The sequence below is a fragment of the Candoia aspera genome, chromosome 2 (genome assembly GCF_035149785.1).
Source record: "Candoia aspera isolate rCanAsp1 chromosome 2, rCanAsp1.hap2, whole genome shotgun sequence".
Lineage (NCBI taxonomy): Eukaryota > Metazoa > Chordata > Lepidosauria > Squamata > Boidae > Candoia > Candoia aspera.
In genome coordinates, this window is record NC_086154.1 from 65992866 (window position 1) to 66018664 (window position 25799).

The 25799-nt window shown below is 41.6% G+C and overlaps 1 protein-coding gene across 2 annotated transcripts in view; it reads left to right on the forward strand.

Moving 5' to 3' along the window:
• Window positions 1-25799, forward strand: part of RNF44 (ring finger protein 44) — a 61516-nt gene that overhangs the window by 9918 nt on the left and 25799 nt on the right. The window contains exon 1 of one of the 2 annotated variants that reach the window (XM_063292108.1): window positions 16242-16536. The exons of the other annotated variant lie outside the window; for it this stretch is intronic. The gene's annotated coding sequence lies outside the window, so the exon portion shown is untranslated. Of the gene's footprint in view, window positions 1-16241; window positions 16537-25799 lie in introns of those variants that run through there. 2 annotated transcript variants of the gene reach the window in all.

The following is a 25799-nucleotide window of genomic DNA, read 5'->3' on the forward strand; positions in this document are numbered from 1 at the left end:
AGTCCAATTTATGAGTGTTGGAAGAATAATATAAAAAGTATGACTAGGAGGGTTAAAGGAGCTAGGAAACTTGAGATACTCATAAGATACGTGTTTGGCCAGTAGCATCAGCAGATGCAGTTTTGCTTGCTCAGGCCATTGACTGATGAAACCAGGTTGATAATTTCCCTAGTTATTCTGGCACATCATAGTTTTGCTGTGAAAGGGGCTAGTTGGGATTAACAAGATCCCTTATTAAATAAGTTACTATAAAATTCCTTTTTCTGAACTACAGGTTATTTTGGATTAATGTTCATACTTGTGTAAACGTTTGTGATTTAAAAACCTAAAATTCTTCAGCAGTGTAACTTAATTTCTACTAGACAAAGAAAGCCTAAATTCTACAATTACCTAAGTATTACAAAGGCAGAAAATTGACAGGATGGGTTGCAAAACTTACTGCTGCTTCTGGTTGTGGAGATGGTGAAAGAGGTATGCAGGACAGGCTGTGATTCTGCGCATGGCAAGTCTTACTTTGGTTTTTCATGTCTTCACATATGTCATTGTAGCCATCAATGACTGCAACTTGGGCTTATCATTTTTATCGTGCGTGTGTGTTTTAAAGTTGGAATTCTTGAGAGAGACTAGTCTGTACTCTGTCTCCTTTGCCCCATGTAAAGGTTTCCTTCTGCATTGCTCTGAAAACTATGTTTCTTTGAGAGCACTGAAATTGGCTAAATCAGGGAGTCCTAACTAAAACCCTGAGGACTTGCTTTCTTTTAATTATTTTCATATTGCACAAAAACTTCCCAAAACTTTAAGCAGGAAAACACTGAGGGAATGTCATCTTGCATCAGGCTCAACCCAAAGAAGATTTTCAAAACCTCTAAGACTGGAATCTTTTTATTGGACCCAGAGACTCTTTATGAATTTAGATTGGGCACCAAGATTTTAAAAATATTTATTTATTTAACAGATTTGTATCTCCCAATTTCATTCTGAGTCACGTAGGTCTACCGTACAAACAGGAGTATAAAACAATAAAACATTTATGGTAAATATAAACATTAGAACATCCATAGTAAATAAACTATCTATACTATTTTATGTAAATAAAATATCCACAATATTTTATGTAAAATATCGACAGTGTATACATGAGTATTTTCATTTTTTCCTGCTAGCTATGGGACAAAATGGAGTTGAAAATCTTCCCTGCAGACTGAGTTAAGCCAGGGGATTTTTAACAAGTGATAATGGAATTCACCCTTCTAAATTCTTGTACTGAACTGGCAAATCTAGGTTATGGGAAGTCATGTATGTCTGCAGCAGCCGATGCTCTCCCCAGGAGTCTGCATTCAGGGAAGAATGGAACTGAAATAACCTGTATTTTGAACTACCAAGGAGAGAGGGATTTAAAAACATCCAATAAATGTCTGTAAAGTCACTTTGAAAAGTGTTAGTTTGGGCAGCAACTGTTGCTAAGACTGAATTCCTGAAAGTTGCTGCTGCTGAGAGGAGTGGGTGATAGGTGTCCTTTGTCCTGTATGGTGCTTACCTGATGGTTTCAGGGGTGGGGGTTAGGAATGTTGGTGCAGTTAGATCTTGATTTGATTGAATAAAGCACTCCTTAGGATATTAATTAAAAGGGAGACATTAAAATCATTGGATGCAGAACACTTATGCTTGTGTATAAATATATACTCAAGCTTTTGAAATGGAAAACACCTTGCCAGGTTTTGAGAATTCTAACTAAAAATACAGATCATGATCTCTATGATGGGAGGCTTTGAGTGATTGTATTATACCCTCATCTACCTATAGTGATTCTGGGAAAACAAAGCTGTCTGCTGCTAATGAGTTTTGAACCACCCTGAAACCTACATATTATTTGGGGGCATTGGGTTCTCCCCTCCTGATGGATCAGCACAACTATAGCTGCTTTTCGTTTTGTTGAATCTTTGGTTTGGTTTTAAAAATATGATGGGTGGTGATGGAAATTTGAAATATAAAATAAATAAAAATAAATGTCAAGTGTTTTGTCTTATCCTTTGTTATTTATGTATTTAATTTTTAAGCCATTTAATGTTAATGTTTTGCCTATGAATTTGCTTTTATTTTTGAGTTCTAAGCCACATTCGCTAGTGTCAGTACTCAATGGTGGCAAAGTAGTTTAGTGATTACCCCCGCCCAAGCTTCATTTATATGCATTTGTATGCTACATATTTGCAGGATTGTAGGTGGTTTATAAAACATCGTAAACCAACTATAAAATATTCAGAAAACAAACCACTATAACTGGTAAATATATTAATAGAACTATTAATAAGAATTGCTGTTACCAGTTGAAGAGTACTGTTTTTATGATTTTGCAGAATGCCGTCACGATGGGGGCACATCTGACCTTGGGGGGAAGCTGTTCCAAACGGACTGCTGCTTTATATCCAGTCTTTTACTCAGGTGCCTAATTAAATACACACACAAACATGATTATGATTTCATTTTGACCTGTGGTGGTGTACTTCAGATGGACAACCCATTTCATAGCAACTGCAGTTCATAGTACGAATAACAGTAATAACCAATTTTACATATTAGTGGTGCCTTCATTCAAGTGTGTTTCTTATGTAGCCAAAACTGCACATAAGCAGGACGAACAAAACATGGTGGGGTGGGGGCATACCTAGTTTGCCGGTTTTCTACCTAGCTATTTGAAACTGAATCTTCGTTGTAGGTTCTACTTGTGGAAGAAAGTAGTGTTTACTGCTTGTAGACAAGTGCAGTTTATGATTGCTAGGTATTTATCAAGCATTTCGGGGTCTTCAAACAGATGTTTGTGACATTTTAATCCATACAACCTTACACAACCTGTGGGTGGCTTTGCACACCACATTAACCCACAATATACTTTATTTGGTTTTGAATTAATGTGCTCCGTGATCTCAAGTCATTGTGGTTTGTGAACCAGAAGTTTTTGGCGTAGCATGATGTGTGAATCAGACCATTATAACTTGTCCAGTAAGCATGATGAGAAGGAACAATGGTTTAGTATGCTGTTTGTTTTAAAAGTGACACAAACATTTTTGCTGCAACAGAATTGCAGTCTTATCTCCCTGCAGAAGGGGTGGATCACACATGGCCCTTTATGGAACTTTGATAATGCCTACTCACCATGACAAGTGGTGATGAATTTTTGGTGCTGGGCCACAGGTTGCCTGCCCTACCTTATTCTAGAGCTTCAGGTTATGTCATATATCTTGACAGCATTCATACAACATGGATAAGGAATTTACCCCATGAACATCTATCATTCCTTTTTTTTTTTTTTTTGATAGTATGCTTGGTATCTTTGTGGGGAGTGGTTGGGCACCATTTCCTCTTTTTAGAAATAACCAAAAAGACTAATGGTAGCCAATATGTACAAGGTAGGAGATGCTAAAGGATATTCTGTCTCTATCCTAGGAGTGAACAGGAGAAATTAACTTGTTTGGGAATGGATGATACACCAGACTGTGAACTGAAACAAGTTAGTCTGCAACAAGCCATTGTTAAGGTAGAGCCTCTTAATACAATCTGGAGTCAAGTCTGGGTCTGGATTATATACTAAGCCAAACCATAATACTGTATAACTATTCTCAGTGCACAGTGTCAATGCTGTTGTTACTTTAATTATCTTTCTAACAACTTCATCCAGTTGCTCAGTGTGCTCTTTGCAAATACAACCATTTAGGTTGAAAGGCACCAGATTTTGGACTGTGAGATAACGTCTGTGCAATCTGATGCTATTTATGGGAGGAAGCTCTGTTGCATTCCATGAGTCTTACTTCTAAGTTAATATGCATCAGAATGTATTACTATTGAAATTGCCACTGCCTGAATTTCCAGATTAACATTCATATCCATTACACTATGCTAAATATAATCTTAAAAGAGTGATAAAGTTCTCCACTAAAAACTCTGAGAACAGTGCAAAAACTAGAAACTCTGTCCCTTGCCAAGTAGGAGGTATCTTAATACTGTAATCTGTATGCTTCCATTGAGCGTATTTACCAATGTTTTCCAGTATCTAGGAATGCACAGTCCTGGTCCATAAGTGTTTGTATACTGCACAGTTAGCACTTCTTCTGCAGCTTTAAGCAGTTCAGTGACTACTTTATCTGCACGTGGTCCTTTTCTATTCATCTAGTGACTCTCATACCTCACTTTCTAATGGAGTCAGCTCCTGAACGTATTGTAAGAACTGACACCATTAGTCCCAATAATAACCTAACTCATGCACAATTGGGATATGCAGAATTCAGATTTATTAAGAACAAGTGTACAGAAGAAAGCTGCAATTGGAAAAAACGCACCAAAGGTAGCTCATAAAAACATTCCAGTACCCAGCACACCCCCCATGTATCTTTCTCACCCTCCTTCTAATGGCCATCCATACCAGCCGCAGATGTCTCTGCTAGTATGACCTTGACTTTTCCCTTGCTAACCCAAACAGTAGTAATTCACACTCCTTGCAATTCCCTCCTCCCATCTTCCTGCTTGACATGTGTTGATTCAATCATGGCAGACGAACACAATCAGACAATTCAGCAATCCTTTGACTGTGGAGTCTGACAGACTGCCCCTCCTGAAAAAGAAACTCAGTATACATGAAAACATTGTTAAGCAAAGCATTGACTTAACAACTCAGGTAGGAAAGAAATAAAGCAACTGAAGAATGGGGAAAAGCTAGTCTCTGGGTTTATCAGGATACTTGGTATAAAATTTCTTTAACAGGTCTGGAGCACGAACATGTCTGCTAGCCACCCATTAATGATCAGGGAAATGTTTCCAGTGGATTAGGTATTGGAGTTCTCCCTTATATCTCCGAGCATCCAAAATTTCTTTTAACTTCAAAGTGTTGTTCTCTTTTGATCGTTGTGGGCACAGGAGGAGGCTGCTCTGGATGCCAGTGAGACAATTCTCGCATCGGTTTTAACAGGCTGCAATGGAATACAGGATGGATTTGTTTCATGTTCTTTGGTAGTTTTAACTGTATGGTTACAGGGTTTATTATTTTCTCAATGACAAAAGGTCCCACAAACTTTGGTCCTAGTTTCTTTGATGGCTGCAACGATTTAAGGAACTTGGTAGACAAATACACTTTTTCTCCCACTTTGAACTCCCATTCAGGGGCTTTTTTACAGTTGGCATGTTTTTTGTAACTTTCTCTGGCTTCGATTAAAACTGTCTGAATTACTGGCCAGGTAGCACTGATCTGTTTAATCCACTCGTCTACAGAGTGATTGTCAGAAGCCCCTTGTCCCAGTTCCAGAATCGGCACAAACTCCTGACCACTTACTATGTGGAAAGGGGGAAATCCCATGCTCTGATAAACAGAATTGTTGTATGCTATTTCGGCAAACGGCAACAGGTCTACCCGGTCTTCCTCTTGGTAATTAATATAACATCTTAGGAATTGTTCTAGGGTGGCATTCAATCATTCTGTCACTCTGTCCATTTGGGCGTGGTGACTTGAACTCAGAGCCTGAGATTCTCCAATTAACTTTAAAAACAAATTCCAGAACTTAGAAGTGAAATGGACGCTGTAATCACTGATCACCCTATCAGGGACCCATGTAATTGATAGATGTGTTGAATAAACAGCTTTGCTAGCTGGCTAGCGGTTGGAATTGTGGCACACGGGATAAAATGGGCTTGCTTGGAGAATAAGTCAGTGAGAACCCAAATAACAGTTTTCTTTTTACTTTCAGGCAACTCTACTATGAAGTCCATAGCAATCTGCTTCCAAGGCTGGCTGAGGTTAGCTACCAGTTGAAGCAAACCTTGGGGGGGGGGGGTTCTTTGCCATGGCACAAACAGGACAACTAGCCACATAGGCCTTCACATCCTGTCTAAGCTCGGCTACCAAAACTGCCTGCGTAACAAATGCAAAGTCTTTACAAAACCAAAATGGCCAGCCGATTTTGCATCATGGCCCCGTTCCAAGATTTCTTTGTGTAAAGCCTCTGGGATATAAAGTTTCCCCTTTAGCAACCATAGTCCATCATTCTCAGTTAAAGAATCTTTGTTCTTTTGTAGCCAACAGTCAGTCTGCAATTCCTGCCTCAGTGCTTGCTTCAGATCGTCTGGGGCTTCTGCCTTTTCCAAATTTTTCTGGCTGCATGTTACCACCACCAACCCTAATTGTTGTTTGGGAATTACTGTATCCACTATCTCCTCTTTTTGGCTATTGTGTTGTGGTAAATGAGAAAGCATCAGCTGGAAAATTCTTTCCCCCAGGCGGGTACTTCAAAGTGAAACTGAAATGGCTGAAGAATTGAGCCCAGCAAACCTGCTTAGCATTCAATTTCCTCAGGGTTTTCAGAGCCTCCCAAGTTTTTATGATCAGTCCAGACCTCGAAAGGTTTTTGACCCCCTTCCAGCAAATGTCTCCACGTTAGCAATGCCCAACTCACTGCAAATGTCTCCTTTTCCCACACATTCCATCTTCGATCGATCTCAGTAAACTTGCGTGACAGGTATATGGATGCAGTTTGCCATTTTGACTTTTTCACAACAGTACGGTCCCAGTTGCCACATCCGAGGCATCTGCTTGGATAATGAGGGGCTCGGCAGGGCCAGGATGTTTTAAAATAGGCTCTGCCATGAAAAGCCGCTTTAAGTTATCAAAAGCCATCTGGCAATCTGCAGTCCAATTTAACACTGCCCCGGGGCTCTGGCTTTCTTCAACTCCCCCTTCCCTTTTGGTTTTAACAAGTCTGTTAGAGGAAGGGCAAGTTGAGCAAAATTTGGGATGAACTACCTATAGAAATTTGCAAACCCCAGAAAACTTTGTAACTGCCTTCTAGTCCTAGGAGGCTCCCACACCACCACACCTTGCGCTTTTCCTGGATCCATTTCAATGCCACTACTTGACACTCTGTAGCCTAAGTCCAATTGCTCTTTGTGAAACTCACACTTAGACAATTTAGCATACAGTTTGGCTGCTCAGAGTTTGGTTAACACTTTCTGCACCAAGTGCACATGCTCTTTCTCATTTTCTGAGTAGATTAAAATATCAAGATAGACGACTCCTTTGTACAGATGTTCATGTAAAACTTCATTAATCGACTGGATAAACACTCCAGGACCGCCTTTCAACCCAAAAGGTAAAACCAGGTACTCATAACTCCCAAGAGGGCAACTGAAAGCAGTTTTTCACTCATCCCCCTCGTGAATGCGAAAGTAAGCTGCTCTCAAGTCCAGCTTTGTAAAAATTTTCCCTTTTGACAGGTGAGCCAATATGTCTTTCATCAAAGGAAGGGGATACTGGTTAACTGTGCAGATAGTATTCAAAACCCTGATAGTCAGTGCACAACCTCAGTGAGCCATCCTTTTTTGTTCTAAACAGTAGCAAAGCAGCCATTGGGGAGTTGGGTCAAATAAAACCCCGTGCCAAGTTCTTGTCTATAAACTCCCTTAGCACTTCCTGTTCCTTCAATGACATAGAATACAGTTTTGGTTTAGGAAGCTTCGCCCCTGGTTTGATTTCAATAACACAGTCTGTTTTACAGTGGGGTGGTAATTGATCACATTCCACTTCCCCAAACACCTCCCTCAGGTCTCAGCATGGCTCTGGAATCAAATCCTCCTCAGAGGCTCCATCCACCCCATCTTCTGTAGTCACAGCCGCCAAAGCTTTAACTTCTGGGGTTGCCCTGACTTTCTTAGTTCCTAAATACAGCCCATCTTTAAATTGTATCTGCCTGGTTACCCATTCGATTTGGGGATTGTTAGCTCATAACCAAGGCAGTCCCAAAATTAATGAATGGTTGGCTGTGGAGGCCATTATGAATTTCAAAGTCTCTTTGTGGTTGCCCACCTGCATATTTACTGCCTCAGTGCAAAACACTGCTGGGCCACCTGTGGCTTCTGACCTATCTAGCTGGGTGAAAACAATGGGTTCCTTTAGTCTTTTACTTTCCGCCCCAGTCCATTCACTATAGCTAGGTGAATTAAACATTTAGCACACCCAGAGTCTAATAGAGCAGCCAGATCTGCTCTTTTCCCTTGTCCCAAAGTCTGCAACTGCACCCCCACCATCATCATGGGGCCATCTCCACTCACAGTTGGATCCTTGCACCCTTGCTGTTCAGCCTGCCTGTTGGCATCCTTCAAGGCAGGTTCTGCCTGTTTCCCACCAACAATTGGGATTCATCTGAGGAGTCCCCCTCTGAGGTGTTATTGCTCCTCTTCCAGCTATGCACGCCCGCTGCCCACAGTTATCTTGCTTTTGTAGATGGGGACTTGCTAGATTTGGACTTCGACTTGGGGGATGGAGCCATTGTACTACGTGGACAATCGATTGCCCGATGGCCATCCTTGCCAAATTTGAAGCATAATCCCTCTCTCATGCGACGATCTTTCTTCTCTTCCCAAGACTTCTGCAAAGTGGATTTCGTTCCAGTGCTCCTGTGCTGGGTTGGCTTCTTGACAACCTGTTGCAATTGACACTATTTTTTCAGACGAATCTTGGCGTTTTTCACCATGCCTGCTAGGCAGACCCACTCCTTCAGGGTTTCTGGGTCACCCCTTGCCAAGCATTGGTCTAAAATATCGGGTTGTAATCCCATCTGGAAAAACTCCACCTTGAGTGACTCAGGCCAGTCGATCAAACTTCCCGCTAGGCTTTTAAACTCCATGGCATACTCGGACACTGACTGGTTCCCTTGCCTGATATATTGGAGACTAGTCTTGGCTTTCATCTTGGCCAATGGATCTTTAAAACTCTTTCTCAATGCCATCAAGAAGTCATCAAAATCTCAGAGCTCTGGAGCCCTAGCTTCATGCAGCCCCACCATCCACTTGGAGGCTTCTGCTACCAGGTGAGTTGACACATATCTCACCTTGGCTTCATCATTAGGAAAGGAATCTCTGAACTCTTCCATAAAGCCACTTATATGTTAGGAAACAGGCCGGTTCATTTGGGTCCCCTCCAAATTTCACCTTCAGGTCATAGAACCCATGCGGGCTCCCACTTGCTTTGGGTTGTCTTGGGGCAGGCTGGATGCGAACCCGTCTCAGTGGGTTGGTGTTTTGCTGCACCCACATCGTCATCCTCAATCGTTCTGGTCTGGTCTTGAGGCCCCAGCGTCTTCCTCCGACACTGATTGAGCACTCTCGGACATAGGTACTTGATCTTTTCAAACTAGGTGACTAATCAATCCATCCACTGCTTCTTTAAGACTTGGCACTGTATCTGCCACCACCTGCATCTCCCGTTCTAGTCAGGTCATGTATCAGCTCCCGGCTTTTGGCTTCCTGCTGAAAGGTGCGCCATCTCACCAGAGTTCTCTCCGTTCCGTCTCCAACACCAAACATCCAGGCAGGTTTCGGTTTCCGAGTTAGCTCTTTCTCTAAAAGGTCATCTGATTCTGGGGAAGGGGGTCGACTCACTTGCTGCTTTTTGGCTTTCACCTTTCTTCCTTTGCCTTTCCCCCTTGGACCTTCACCCCTTCTTGTGATCACTGCAAATTACATGGAGGGGCCTGGAACCTCTCCATTGTCCACTGCCACTTCTGGATTGGGTTGAGCAGCACCCTCCATTCTGTCAGAGTATGACTTGGAGAGCTCAGGAAGTAACTTGCCTCAGAGAATGCAACTTCTCCTAGTAAAGTTAAAAATTTGGTACAACCGCAGCTTTTTGTAAGAACTGACACCATTTGTCCCAATAATAACCTGACTCATGCACAATTGGGATATGCAGAATTCAGATTTATTGAGAACAAGTGAACAGAAGAAAGCTGCAATTGGAAAAAGCGCACCAAAGGTAGCTCATAAAAACATTCCAGTACCCAGCCCCCCCATGTATCTTTCTCACCCTCCTTCTAATGGCCAACCATACCAGCCGCAGATGTCTCTGCTAGTATGACCTTGACTTTTCCCTTGCTAGCCCAAACAGTAGTAATTCACACTCCTTGCAATTCCCTCCTCCCATCTTCCTGCTTGACACGCATTGATTCAATCATGGCAGATGAACACAATCAGACAGTTCAGCAATCCTTTGATTGTGGAGTCTGACACACATTCTTGCTATAAACGTTTTTGTCCTACAAATCACATTTGTAAAGGGATTAAGTAGTGTCTTTCATCTTCCTTTAACCTCATTTGCCTCTAGGAGATCTCTTCCATCCTTGCACTTGTATATTCCTATTTTAACTGTAAATTTTCCTGTGACTTACCTGATCTTTTAAAGGCATCTTTCCTCTTTTTCCTCTGTGTGATTACATTCTTGAATGGAATATTTCTTGGTTAATAGTTTGGCTGTCATATGTCCTTGTCCATGATTTTTTATCCTGTTACTTTTCCTGCCTATCATGATGGCTTCTTCTGAAAGCCACTTAGAATTTGTCATTTTTGATGTTTTTGGATTATTTTTTTGCTTCAGTTTTCATAACATCTTCTCAGGTTCTCTTTCACCTATGTTAAATTTACTGAAACTGTTCTTTACAGTGATCTTAAATTCTGTCTGCATGATAAAACTTCATTGTCAAATCTTTCTAACACACCAACTTCCTTTAATTTTGTAAGATTAACCATTTGTGATACTAAAACATTTATCTGTTCCATAATTGCAACCTGAAAGTGTCATACCTGACTGAACTTCATTCCTCCTTTTTCTAATTCCTATCATGTAGTTAGATTTCATCTGCCCAGTGATGTTTGCCTGTGGAATTTGTGAAAATTTGCTGGAAAGAAATAAACAGTTCTTCCTGCAAAACTGTACCAACTAATCATTGCATTTACCCAGTCCAAATTGTCTGGTAATTCCAGAAACTTAGGTTTTAACACATATTCAGGGTTCATTGCAGAGGATGATTGAAGAGTGATCACTTGGCCCTCCTGTGTGGATACTGGTAGGCAGCCACCCCCCTCCCTCCCTCCCTCCCTCCCTCCCTCCCAGTATTACCTTAAATTTTATAGAATACAGAAGGCAAATGCCAACCTCTTTGGAATGTAAACTGTCACTTTACCCCATCAAGCAAATGCTACATCTTTGATGTCCTAGCTGTAGCCAGCAAATCGAAAAACTATTTAGCTGCTGAATCCAACTTCCCTAAGGACTTTGACTGAATGATAAAGTTTTCATTCATTGTATGTAAAATATTATGTGGAAGACGTTTTGCTTCTGGGAAAACATCTAATCAGGCCCCTCAGCAAGGAGTCAATTTACCAGATGCTTTAGGTGGCTCTGTTGTGCCATGCAAAAAGCCTAGAGCTTTGTCACAGATTCTTTGAGCAGCTCACAAATCAACAAGTTAAAATTGTAATAAAAACATTGAATGAATCCTCTTGAATGAAGAGGAATGATGATTCTATAGGGAGATGACAAAGCGGTGTTCAGGTAGAGAAGATAATCCACAAGACATGTAAGCTTTAAAATAAACAAACGATTTGGCAGGCACAGAAAAAAGTATTCACTAAAATCCTATGAAAATGACAGCATCCGTATCCAAAATGAATAAATTATTTAATCTTAACAGCAATATTTAGAATGAAAGTTCTCTCTGGATTGCAACCAATCATTTAAAAATTACAGACACCCTCCAGAAATAAAATCAAGTCTGCAGAATATAATCCAGAGTTCTCCCTCAGGTGGTGGGTCCATCTACCATTGCATTTCAAAAGTTTTTCTCCTGAAGGAAAAAGAGCATTGCCTGCCTTTGTTAATCCAAAGTGCTGCCATAATACTTTATAAAAGCAGAGCCTTAATTGAGACCCTTTACATGGAGGGATATCTTTTTGCTTTGATCTCCTCGTTTTCATTAGATGGGTATTCAAAAATTGAAAATTTACAGTGAGGCTCCTCTCAGAAGCAATCATGGTTCTGGATATAAAAAAACTAGAACCTTGCAACACAAATGAATTAAAACACTTAAAAAAAAAAGAGAGCAGCCATCTATTAAAAGTAAGAGCTTCAGAGGCCACTGGTTAGTATTACCAGAAATTTAACTTTTTTAATAGTATCTCAGTGTGATTGCACATTGTTTTGGAGACAGGTTTCTATCGTAGGATGGGATAACTGAGCACAGTGCTACAAGAATTATTTAAAATAACAGAACACAATTTAAGTCACTGAGAAAAGTTCTATCTGTCTAAAAAAAATATTATAGGGCTGTGCACATCCACTGCCTTGCTCCAGTTACTACTTGCAGCAATTCCAGATATATACATACCTTCTCCAGCTCCTGGAGCCACTAGTCAAGGCTAGTAAAGGTCTCACTGAAGAAACTATTACCTCTTCACTTCAAAGAGGAGAATCACTTCATCTCTACCTGCAAAGTGCCTTGTTAAAACAAAGCAAAGGTATAGTTTCATTGGATGCCAGAGCATGGTTCCTTCTTACCTTCTGGCTAAAGTTAATTCTGTTGCCTATAGGTTTAGCCCCATTAGTATTTAGAGATCATGTTAAGTCATTGTGGCTCAAAAAAGCCTTAGACAAAATTAAATTGCTAGGCTTCTCTATGGAAAGTCTGTGCTCATTAGGATTTGATAATGCTAGAACCACCCTGACACAATCTGGGATATAGATCTCCAAACAAATTTAAGTAAGGTGCTATACCCCAATATCTGTCATTTTCTTCCAGAAGGGTTCATTCCAGCTTATTTATCATCCGTCACAATTTTGAAATTTCGTAAAGCTTTCACTTTAGCCAGGCTGGACGCACTGCCCTCAGAAGTCCTTTTTGGATGTTTTAAGGGTATTCCTACGCACCTTCAGTTATGTCCATGTGGTGATGGCTCAATAGAAACCCTAAGCCATATGTTGTTATACTGTTCCCTATATAAGGACTCTAGACACTTCCTTTTATATCCGTTATTGAAGAAATTACCAGGCAGGGAGTGTGATTTCTATGTAATGCTGCTACTTTTGGACAAGGACCCGAAAATACCCTCCCAGGTTGCCCAGTTCTGTGCTACCATCTGCACAATACGCTGCACCATCACTTAGATTTAGAATTTCTTAATACAGTATTTCAATTTATTTTAGTATTCTCATTTTTAATTTTAGATTGTATTATACTATTTTTTGTTTCATTTACAAAATAAATAAACCCTAACCCTTATATATAAATGTAAGTTTGTTGCTGTTATATAATTTATTGTATCTGGCCTTAGGGCTTTAATAAACATGGTGGTGTTACTTAAAAAGCAAAGCTACTTCCCAGAGCCCAAGTAAATTTTCAGAAGTAACAACTGTGTCCTCTTTTCAAAGCTCTCAGATTAATCAACATCACATACAATCCTAGGACTTCTTCTCATTTCCTCTTCTCCAAATCAGGTAGAAAGGGTTGACTGTAGCATGGTGGAATCACCATTAAAAAAATCTCTTGCATTTGCAACTATATATTCCTTTGAAATAAGAGATTTCACTAATGCAGTGAATCTGAAGGTGCTCAGTTGTTCTCATGTGTATATGTTGTTGCATTTAGACCAGTGGACAGCGTGATAAATGTTTTTATGCAAGGCGTATAACAATTCTGGTTAGTTCTTGACATGAAATACATGGTAAGGAGTCCTTGCTCATCTGAAAAATGGTTTTGGATGGTAAATTATCAGGTGTCCTTAAGGAAGTCATATAGTGGAGATGTTACTAGAAGTTCCATTTAAATCCTTGTGTAGACAGCATTTAGGGAGGTGGCAAATATATCTGATCAGTACTACAGATGAATGCTCTATTAAAAACTAGATGTCACAAAAACATCATTCTTATTCAGACATAGAAAATCATTCAACTAACAGAGGATGTTGTGAAGTATGGACTGGCTGTTCCCTCTACCCCTAATCGCCCCATATCAATGGGGAAGGTCTTCAGCAAAGCTCAGTGGTGCTACAGTACTTTGTATGACCTTGTGCAGTTGGAGTTTCCAGTTCTTGCGAAGTTTTTGACATTTCTATAAAGCAGATCTGTATCTGTAATATGAAATAGTACAGCCAACAGAATTTGGCCAGGGTTTGCCTTTTTGCTTCCTTAGCTGTGAAGAATAGTTTTCCCGTAGTTGCACTTACAACGAACGTTTTTATGACGTGCTTGATTCTTGTGACAGAGACATCAGCTTCACCTCTTCTTCCAGAGGGGCAATCCAAGGCTGCTGGCATCCTTTGGTGCTAGTTCAGCAAGCCCAGACTTACTCTAAACTTGCAAGAGACGGTGATGTAGTTCCTGGCCCTTGGGCCAAAGAGAGGATCATCAAAGATAAGTCTAACTTGTTATTTTTGTCCTCTACATAGTCTGTTTCTCTGTGTGTGTGTGTGTGTGTGTGTGTGTCTGGAAAGTTGCTAGAGTGGAAGCACTATTTATGACTGTTGCTAAGTGCCACAGCTGGAGGCAACCAAACCCCTTTTGATACATGAGACAGAAAATCAAAATGGTATTTCTCTTGCTGGAGAGAATATATAATATATAATAATTATATAATAAAGTAATAGGCAGCTTTTGCTCCCCCATCTGTTTGGTAAGGAAGAGGTAGTTCTCAGAGCTGTAGGCTGATTTACCCTGGATAATAGTAGGGATGGCTCTGGTCAATCTTTTTCTTCCTCTTTTCTTACAAATTTGGGAGAACACATAATAAAAGGGAGTAGTCCAGATACACAGATGAATAGGCCTAGCTCTGTTGCAGTAGATTATATGTTAATTTGAAAATTCTGGAGAACACAGAGTCCTCTTAAAGGCTTATTTAATTATAAATTTTATAAATTTATATATTTAATTATATATTTATTTTATACATTTATATGTTTATTTTATATATATATATTAAATAAAGAAATAATTTCCTTATTTAATTATACAGAAATAAATAAGGGAAAATTATACTACACACCATAATTCTTGGGCTGTTCTTATCTTTAAAGTGAAAAGACATACAGTATTAATACCTGGAATTTTTATTGTAAGCTGCCCAGAGTCCCCCTGTTGGGGAGAGATGGGCAGTGAATAAATTTATAAATAAATAAATAAATAAAAATTTTCTCAAAAAGTGCAAACTGGCTTTAGCAATGTCCAAATGCTCTGCTGTTTGAGGTTTCATTAGGTAGCAGCAGCTCAGTATCTAGCAGATCTGCTGTTTATTAAGTGGCAGCTGAAGTTGCCCCAATTATTTGGACAAGAGGACTAACAAAAAGGGGTCTCGACTGGCTTTTTTCCTCCTCTTTCAGTGTGTGCCATGCTTCTAAAGAGTGGGCTTTTGTAGTACAGGTATTTGCAAGCTTCTCCAAGAGGTTTTTTGGTTGAAGAGATGGTAAAAATTGCTTTAAATAAACAGCAGCTGCACAGAGGCATGCCTTTCTGTGAGACTGCAACTTACAGCCCCCATGTGCAATGGTCCTTAGTCGGAGTCCCCTCTTTTCCCATGAATATTATTTGAAGAATAACCACCAGGTCTGCCCGCATTTACTGCCATGTCTGGTTTGCCCTGATGGATGTCTATTATTGTTTGAAATAACGTAAGTTAGAAAACGTACTTTATTTTAGTTAGTGAAGTTTCAGAAAGGCACTGTCCTGGAGAGAAGAGCTGTGAATGAAGGCATCTTCTCCACGAGATTAGACTTTCTAAAAAAATAAGCTTTATTGACATTTCTTTAAACGTCTTCCTGTATTTGGCCATTTACAATGTGTATCTTCTCAGGCTAAAGCAAGACGGAATGATAGTCTTAGGTTTCGATCGTGTCCAAGGCGAGGAAGAAAGTGAGAAATGTATGAACGACGTAATTTACCTCAGCGAGCTGCACCGCACCAATCAGCTGCACTTATATACAGTTATTCATCATGCAGTACGATTTCACGTTGTAGCATGCTAGAACAGCAGAGGGGGACAAACAACTTTTTCGCCCAGGGAGGAAAAAAAAAGTTCATGCCTGAGATAGATGAACCTTTCTAGGTCGTTTTCCCGCCCTCCCCTTTAATAAGGTTACACAGTACATTTACTTGCTGGGTTCCTCTTGCGTAGGTACATTGTATCCCCGTGTTACAGATTCTCCGAGGATCATCCTGCTGACCGCACCTCGGTTATAGTTACCATGACGTCGCGTTGCTAACACCCCCTCTATAGGCTTTGGCTTCGCTGCTGCCGCGTGCGGCTTGTTCAGATGCGCCCAAACACGACTGCGCAGGAGGGCTGTGGGCTCTGGCTAATTGTAGCGCCGGACCCGGTCACGTGTTAGCGCTCGGGGCCGCGCCTCCACCCTCCTCCCCTGCTTGCCCTAGCCACGCTCGGGCGCGCGCGCTCTCAGGTCCGAATGTTGTGAATAAAATGCGCCGTTTATTACACCCCGGCGGCGCGGGCGGTTCTTAAAGGGCCAGAGACCTGGGGTCGTAGGCATCTCCTTTACCTTGCCCAGCTCTGTTGGCAACCCAGAGAAGGTTGGAGCTTTCTGCAAGCATTGAGGAAAACAAAGAAGCAACCGGAAACAGCCGTGGGGGGCGCGGGCACAGGGCCCAGAGCCGGCGCCCAGGAACAAGGAAAAAAGGAATGCTTATGTAGGGTGCAATTGCACCCAGAGAAGCGGAGCAGACAGGTAGGTAGATTGGGGGGAAGGGGGTGTTACTGTATGCATTCAGCTGCGAGCTGGAGATGCACGGGAGGGAGGGGCGCGCAGCTTAGACTGTGAAGCTACGAACGTCCGGATGGATAAGGCCCTTTGAAACCATGTTTTAAAAATCCAATTTGGGTGGAGTTCAGTTTTGCTAACGATGGTTAGGGGTGATGCTGCCGGGGGAGGGTCAAATGAGCCGGCGCTGCAAACTGCGGCTTCCCAACAATAAAAATACAGTCCGGGGTATTTCCTCCTCCGCGACTCTCGGCTGCACCTGCAGCATGAGGGTGTGCAGTTGATCATGTCTTCTCCTTTCTGTTGCAAAATGCGAAAGGCCGCTTCTTGGTTTTTCTTCCCTAGAAACCCACTGGTAGAACCCTCGTCTCCTCCCTCTTCTTTCTAGCCAAGGATGGGGTGGCTGTAGCCCCTGAAAGGGAATGAGAAAGGAAAAAACGGCGGAGTTGGGGGACAGTAGGTTTGCTGAGCGCGCGGTCAGGGAAGGGACGGGGGCAGCTTCCTGCTTCACTGACACGTGCTGCTCCGTTCTGCTGCTGTTGACGCCTTTGTCTTGGAGCGCGAAGAAGACTTGTGCCTCGAGCCCCGCACGAAGGGATGTCAGGCTCCGCTAACGAGGGCTGGGTGCGGGCCGCCCTCATCTGCTTTCTCTGGCTCGCGTTTCCGTTTTGGCTAGGGCAGGCCGGAGGACGAGGCAGCCTCCGCTCTTTGTTATTGCTTTTGTTTCGCGCGGAGCACGTGGCCTGTGATCTCGCGGTTCTTAAAGTTACAGATCCTTAACCTTGGCGCGATCGATCGATTTTTGGTGCCTTGGGTCCCGTCTCCAGGGCTTTGGGAGCAAAAAGGCCAAGAGAAATCTCCAGAAAACTACTTTCTGCTCTTAGAGCGGAGGTGCGATGGGGAAAGAAACTGCGGTCAGCCCCTGCGTGAAGATGAACTGTCGTTGCCTGATCCAAATTAGGTCCGGCGGTTTGCAGCAAGCGCGGACCAGCTGTGTGGCAATCAAAATGCGGATTTATTCCGATTGGGATTGGCAGGAAATGACAGATTTCGAGACTGAAAAATGGTTGATGAGGATCGCCGGTTTGTGTTCTGAGAACAGATTTCTGAAGGTGAATCGTGAACGGAAAGGACTAGTGGAGGCAACGGGAACTAGAATGGTAGTTCTTGGGGGTCTTGGTTGGAGGTAGCTTTTAGGCATTTTCCGCTCTTTACACAGGGGTGTTTCCTCTTTGAGCATTTGTGGCCCGCTGGTGGTTTCCTGTCTGTCATGAATCTCTCAAAAACCGTTGCTGCTACAGCTTTTCTCCCGCTGCTGCTGTCCAGATGTCTTTGACTTGAATTCCCATGAAGTCTGGTCAGTATAGCCTGCGGGAACTGGGGTAGGGCGATTGTGGGAGGTATATTTTAAATGAGGGAGCATGCTGGGGGGGGGGGGGGAGATGCACCTCTACAGGGTGTTTTGTTTCAAGATGCCACTTCCATGAGAACCACCTCTTGAAAAGGGCAGTCTCCTTTTTGATTCTCCCAAACTTTGTGAGCCTCTGCTGTTATCGCAAACACTGGAAAGGTATTGTAGGCTGTTCCACAAGAGGGGAAAGCTTTCCTTCCTTGGCTTCCTCAAATGGAAACAGAACTAAATGGTTTGAATTGAAAACAAGGAAGGGCATAGGAAGTGTAAGCAAAGTTATTTGTTATTAGATTTGGTTTTAGAAATTAGAGCAAATAAAATGGGAAACCTCTACAAGAGTAGAAAAATCTTAATATTGTTGGGAAGAGTTTGTTGGCCCTGTTACTGTGTAAAATTGAAGGAGAATATGAGGGGAAGTCAAAATTGCTCTATAATTTTGACACATAGGAGCAAAGATTCTACTGTGAGGAAGTCAGAAAATTTATCCCTGGATAAATTATTCATTTGTCTTGGATTTTGCATATATTGACATATCTAGGGAACCCTTGTCTTCCTTCCTCTCTGCCTTCTTTGTTTCTCTCTTTTAACTTGGAATGTTCGCATGAGATTTGAAGCATGTGCTAGTGACATCCTTCACAAGCAATATGAAAAGATAGGGCATTCTTTTTCCAGTTTGCTGGCACATTCTGAGATTTCCCCAAATATTATCTGTACAGCCATGATGTTTTGATACATTTTTCCTTTTAAAACTAACATTTTACAGGGACCACATGGTCTTTTCTGTGGCATACCTACTGAGGCCTGAAGGCAAATATATGTTAGCTGATTGCCAGTCTGAACAGCCAGAGGTCAAGGGAACTCATGAGAATTAACATGATGGAACAGCTAGAGGGCTTGGATAATGTCAGAGAAGATATCCAGTTTAGGTGGAGGAAGCTTTCCCCAACCTAATGTCTGCTAGATGTGTTGGGACTGCAGTTCCCACAATTCCCAGCCAGCTTTCCTTTGAGAATTGTAGTCCCGGTACACCTGGAGGGTAACAGGTTGAAGAAAGCTGTTACACTGTAATGTCCCATGATGTTATTCTGAAGATTTTTGCTAGTTGATACAGTGGTGCTGATCAGTGAAAATAATTGCTTTATTGTGTCAGTTAACTCCATTTGAAATGGAAAGCTTTTATAGCAATGGCTAGCCAGGGAATGTTTAGATGAATTGACACATTGTTAGTTGCCAGACAGTTTTGAACAATGGAGTCAAGGATTTTTATTTGCCATTAGTAGATGCAGTAGAGTTGATAGTTATGATAAAAGTGCCTTTTGCCAACATCTGGGTCTCCTGTTGAATGTCAACTGATAAAATTATTTGAGGTGTCCTTGGTGCTCTCTGAGCCTTGTTGTTTTCTTGCAGATGTTTCATTGCCAGACTAGGCAACATCTTTAGTGCAAAGAGGGAGTGGGCCTTGCTCTCAGTTTATATACCATGGCTTGCCCTGCTTGAGTTGGTAGGTGTTGTTCTTTTCTTGGGAGTTCCTCGATTGGGCTGTTGTTTGCTGCTTGGTTGATTGACTGAGTTAATAGTTCTTTGATTAGGGTGTATTGTGCTGTTTGTTCATCTGGTGTTAATCTTTGCATATCTGGGTGTTGATTGCTGGCGAGGAGGTGTTCTGGTCTTTTGGCTTTTCTATTGTCTCTTTTGAATGGTATGTAAATGTTGTTTACCTCTATGTGTCTGTTGATGGCTGCTTTGTCTGAGTGCCAAGCTTCCAGGAATTCTCTGGTGTTTTGGGATTTGGCTTGGTTTAGGATGCTCACAGTTTCCCAGTTGAAAGTATGGTTAAGTCTGTCCATGTGTTGTGAGACCTAAAAATAGAAGAAGATTAAATTATGGTGTCATTCGATGTCACAGCACTCTTTACATCCATAGACCCGGCACTAGTGAAAGAATCCATGGTAGCAGTTCTATGCAACACACCCGACCTAGTCAAATATATCAAGATAGAAATATCCAGAATTATGGACCTCATCGACCTCTACCTCACTACCTACTTTCAGTTTGATGGACGAATATACCAATAAATCAAAGGAACACCCATGGGATCACCAATCTCAGAACTCATAGCAGAGATAGTAATGCAGCATCTAGAAAGGATAGCACTCCCACACATACAACCAAAGTATGGATCCGGTACATAGATGACACTTTCATCATAATAAAAAAGGAACAACTGGAGGAAAACACATGAAACCATCAACAATATCTTCAGCGGAATAAAATTCACAAGGGAAGAACTAAAAAACAACACACTACCCTTCTTGGACATCCTCATCAGCAGAGGAAATGATGGCAAGTTAGAAACACAAGTCTACTGGAAAGCCACCCACACTAACCAAGTGCTCCATTACCAAAGCAACAATCCAACCTCCCACAAGAGGAGCTGTGTAAGAACAATATTCAGACGAGCACTAACGCACTACAGCAACCCAGAACACCAGAAAAAGGAAACATCATCTATATAGCATCTTCCAGCAAAATGGATACCCACTCAACTTTATCAGAAAGTGCCTGACCACTCAACCCACTACAACCCAACCAACAGAAGCTATGAAAAGGATAATACTGCCATGCATCAGAAACATCTCAGAAACCAACAGACTGTTACAACCACATGGCATCACCGTAGCACACAAACCAACTAAAACTCTTCAAAGCATCCTAAGTAACCCAAAAGACCAAGTAGCCCAAGAAGAAAAACCAGGAGGCATCTACAACATACAGTGTAAGGACTGTAGCAGCCACTATATAGGACAGACAGGCAGAGGACTAGCAGAGCGCATCCACGAACACCAACTGGCAGTCAGAAGACACGATGAAAACTCCTTAATCTCCTTAAACACATGGAAAGACTCAACCATACTTTCAACGGGGAAACTATGAGCATCCTAAACCAAGCCAAATCCAAAAACACTAGAGAATTCCTGGAAGCTTGGCACTCAGACAAAGCAGCCATCAACAGACACATAGAGGTAAACAACATTTACATACCATTCAAAAGAGACAATAGAAAAGCCAAAAGACCAGAACACCTCCTCGCCAGCAATCAACACCCAGATATGCAAAGATTAACACCAGATGAACAAACAGCACAATACACCCTAATCAAAGAACTATTAACTCAGTCAATCAACCAAGCAGCAAACAACAGCCCAATCGAGGAACTCCCAAGAAGAGAACAACACCTCCACCAACACAAACTGGACAAACCACAGTATATAAACAGAGAGCACGGCCCACTCCCTCTTTGCACTGAAGATGTTGCCTAGTCTGGCAATGAAACGTCTGCAAGAAACCAACAAGGCTCAGAGAGCACCAAGGACTCCACAGTTCAACCCTGACCTACAAATACTCGCTTCAAAAATTATTTGAGTCAGGCGCAGTGCGACTTCCATTCTGCTGTGAATGGAAAAGTACCTTGGACATGTGCACATATTTTCCTTTGCATCTATATGTTTAAAATAGCCCTTTAAATTGTGGAAATTCCAAAGAGAATTTTACTTTGTGAAAGTTTAGTTGGTGATGCATTTGCTGTCCTTAGGATGACACAGTTATCACAGAACCTAGCCAATCTTAGCTGATTTCAGAAAATCCAAGCAGAGTTGAATTTCATTAGTTGTTAGATGGGGGACCTCCATGGAATCTCAGGGCTGTAGGCTGATTAGAAAGCCAAAAAACATCTGGGCAGTAGTCAGTGGCAAACTACTTCTGGGCCCTTGCCAAGAAAACTGCATGAATGTCTCCAGAAGCCACTAGCAGCTGAGCTGCATTTGAGTTTTACTTGTTACTTTTAAGGCGCCACAAGAGTCTTTTTTAAAAAAAATTGTGAAAGGATTCATCTGGTTTCTTGTAAAATAGTTTGCTGAATATCCCACTGAACAAGAAACAGTAACTTAAGGTGAAGAATGGACATTTGAAAGTGCAGATAGTTAGAAGTGATGGCAAATAACAAATGCAATGGTTAATCAAAAGATACATTGTCCATCACTTGAAGTGTTTACATAAACTTTGAAAAATATTATTCAATCCATTGACCTACCTTCATTTTATTAGCGCTAGTAAATCAGTATTCTTTTTTTCTGAGTTTTCAGAAATTGAAGCAATTAGTTCTGAGTGTAGATCCTTACTGCTTAGAAAAAGTTGTGCTCCAAAGCAGGAGGGATAATTTTTGAAGTTTTGTTCACACATTTACATTGGTTAGCGTTGACATTTCTCAATAAGAGTTATATAGGTTATAGCCTATAGGCAGAGCCAAAGCCGTTTGTATCCACCCAATGAACAAGTTCCTCTCTGTTTACAGAACTCTGTCTGCACGCACATGTTAATACACTGGACTCATTCTTTATTATAAGGTGCTGAGACATGATGTGTTTCTCTGTGCATCTCCCACCACATGTAGCAAGAGACCCAACGAGATAGAGAGCAGTCTTCTGAATGATATAACTACCAGGATTTTTCTTACATTACAACTTCTAATCACATTTTTTCCACATAGATAAAAGCTGTTATTTCCTCTTGCTGCAACTTGTTGGCCATCCTTGAGATTGGAGAGTGGAAACTCAGAATGCTATTAAGACATTTTATTTATATATGCATTCGAAGCTACTTTCTGAACATGAGTTTCCAGAGCAATGTGCAGTTAACAATTACAACTGATTAATCAGTTTTGCAGGGGTAAAGTATAGCATACAAAGGCAGATGTTTTAGGTGTTGAATTTTTTATTATTATTTTTAAACTGTCTTGAAATGAATCTTGATTAAGTGGAAGAGAAAAGTGGTGTTAAATAAAACCTCAACAACAATTGAGACTCTTTACAATAGTGACAAAGCGGGAGATGCCTTCCTCAGCTCAGGGCCTATAACAGAGAAAGGTTGCTTTTTCTAGACATAACACCTAGTATTGATGGCTTCCAAATGAAAGGTAAAATCTCCTTCAAGTTGCGCTAGGGTCATGATAACTTAATGGCTACATCTTTATTTAATTTAATTATTATTTAATTTTTATCCTGCCTTTATTATTTTTACAAATAACTCAAGGCAGCAAACGTACCTAATACTCTTTCCTCCTCCTATTTTCCCCACAACAACAACCCTGTGAGGTGAGTTGGGCTGAGAGAGAGTGACTGGCCCAAGGTCACCCAACTGGCTTTCATGCCTAAGGTGGGACTAGAATTCACAATCTCCTGGTTTCTAGCCCAGCACCTTAACCACAAGACCAAACTGGCTCTCTCTGTAGTTTTCTGGCAACAATATGGAGGCAAATACCATTATACCAGTACAAAGTAGAGTAGAATTTGTTTGGAGGTGACTGGGAGTTTTTCTTTTTGAGGTATACAACTCCTTGTATCCTTGTATATTGCAATTCTACATCCCAGCTCACTCAGCATTGGCTTGGGCTGGCTCAGTTGGGCAAGTGCGGCAGCTAATTGCCTTGTGTTTGTGCAAGAGCATTTATAGGTAATTCTAGCCATTTTGCGATTTTAGTTGTTGACTGTTCCTGTTGTCCCAAAGGTAGCTGTGTAGGATGGTGCTCTCTGAAATAATTTTTTCTTCAACAAGCCAAACAAATGACTGTGGAGAAATGAATATTGCAAAGGAACAGGAGGACAATTCTGGTCAGTAGGACAGCAGTCATCTCCATATAACAAAAGCCTTGATGTTCTGCTCTTGCTGAGCCAGAAGGTAAATTAGAGAAAAGTTGACTGGGGGAAGATGATTCTTTTTTTTTTTTTAATCAATTGCCTTGACCTTTCTTGAGTTTAATATTTGATTATGGGTTTTCATTTAGGACATCAGAATCTCCCATTTGGAATAATGTGGCATGTTCTAGATAACTATTGGAAAGGGTGGTTTATTAATTTGCATCGTGTTGCCTGTTTGTAATGTTAATACAGTTGCAATATTTGGGCATAGTTCTGCTTTTGTAAAGTTAAACAGGGTCATTCCAAGCTTGCTGTTGCTTGTCCATTTTTTCTTCCAGCAGTAAACATAGAGGAGTTTCTAACACCAAACACCAAAGAAAAAAGTTGAGTTTAATTCATAGAGAGCAACTGGGGATCAGTTGTCCTTTGAAATACAAAGTCACATTGCCAACAAGATTGTATATATTTGTGTATTAGAAGGGAGGTAGGCTTGTTGGCTGCCTTTTTTGTGCTAATATATGTGTTTAATTACAAACTACAGTATAAGTTGTCTTAAAAAAGGCTATAGTATTAAGAGGAGAATTTGTTTAGGAAAACATGGGGAAGTGTGTTAATTATGAATAAGATTAATGAATTGGTGGAAAATCATGTATCCTTCAATATGTAAGGGATTTAGTAACTGCTTTTAAGATGATGAAATGTAGGCAAATTACAAAAGTAATGATAAGTATTCATAGCTGAGAAGATTTGAGAAATATTACCATTTGTCCATCCTTAAAAATAAATTTGCAACTAATGATGATACAGTAAATGGGCTTAGGGGGTGATCTAGGCTGGGGGATGTTAACATCAGTCCCTTGTCATGGACTGATTGCGTCCTCTTGGCTCTGGAGTTCTCTGCATCTGCCCCTACTGTAGGGAGATGGGGCCTGTTCAGTCAACCCACCCTAGATGACTGACCTAATTGGGTTTTGGAAGAACTTGGGGTTTTTCCAGAAGTTCTGCAGTGTGCAACAAGGATCAGATTGCCTGTGCAGACTTTCTGTGATTGCAGATCCCATAGAGTTGCTTTACTGAGGAGCTGTGTGTTAGGAAATGACACAAGAGAAGCCTAGAGTGTTGCTGACAAAAGATAAGCAAAGCCAACCAAGCAGAGATGAGAACCTTTATATGGAGTTATATTGTGGCAATAAAAGCAGTGAAGAGAGCTCACTTCTATGCTCTTACTGTGTCTGCAGATGGCCAGCCAGTGGCCCTGTTTAGAGTGACAAGCTCCCTTTGAGGTAAAGGAGGGACCAGGGGAGCCCTTGCAGGGCCACTGTGAGGGATATTCTTGGATAGTCACTTGATTTCAGTTGGAATTGGACGCCAGTTGGGCTGATCCAGTGGAGGTGACCAGGAAATGTCTGAGCTTGGTTATCTGGGAGAAATTTGAGCCAGCTGCTCCCAAGGAAGTGGACAGAATCCTCAGGGCTGTGAGTTCTGCCACCTGAGTTCTGAATCTGTGTACCCTGCCTGGTTGCTTAAGACTTCCCAGGAGGTGGCATGTGGTTGGCTCTAAGCAGTGATTAACGCCTCATTGCAGGAGAGGATGGAGCTGCCTGCCTTGAAGGAGGCTGTAGTATGACCTCTCACAAGAGGCCATCCTTGGACCTGTGTTGGACAACTTTCATTTCATCTCCAGCCTTCCCTTTTTAGGGAAGGTTGTTGATAGGGTGGTAGGCACCCAGCCTCAAAGGGTCCTATATGAAGCAGATTATCTGGAACCTTTTCAGTCAGGGTTCAGGTCAGATTACAGTGCTGAGAAAGTATTTGTTGTGTTTGTGGATGTCCTCTGGAAAGCTTGGGATGAGAATGACACATCCTTCCCAGCCCTCCTCTCTCAGTCGCATTTGATACCTTCAGCCATGGAATCCTTCTAGACCACTTCTGGGGGTTAGGAGTCGGGGGGGGGCACTGTTTTGAGTGGTTCTCCTCATCCCTCTGTAGCTGGTTCTAGTCAGGATTGGGTATGGGAGGAGAGGTCAAGCCTTAGGACCCTGCAATGTGGGGTGTCTTAGGGCTCCCTCCTCTTTAATATCTACATGAGGCTGCTGGAGGTGGCCATCTGGTGGTATGGGATGCAG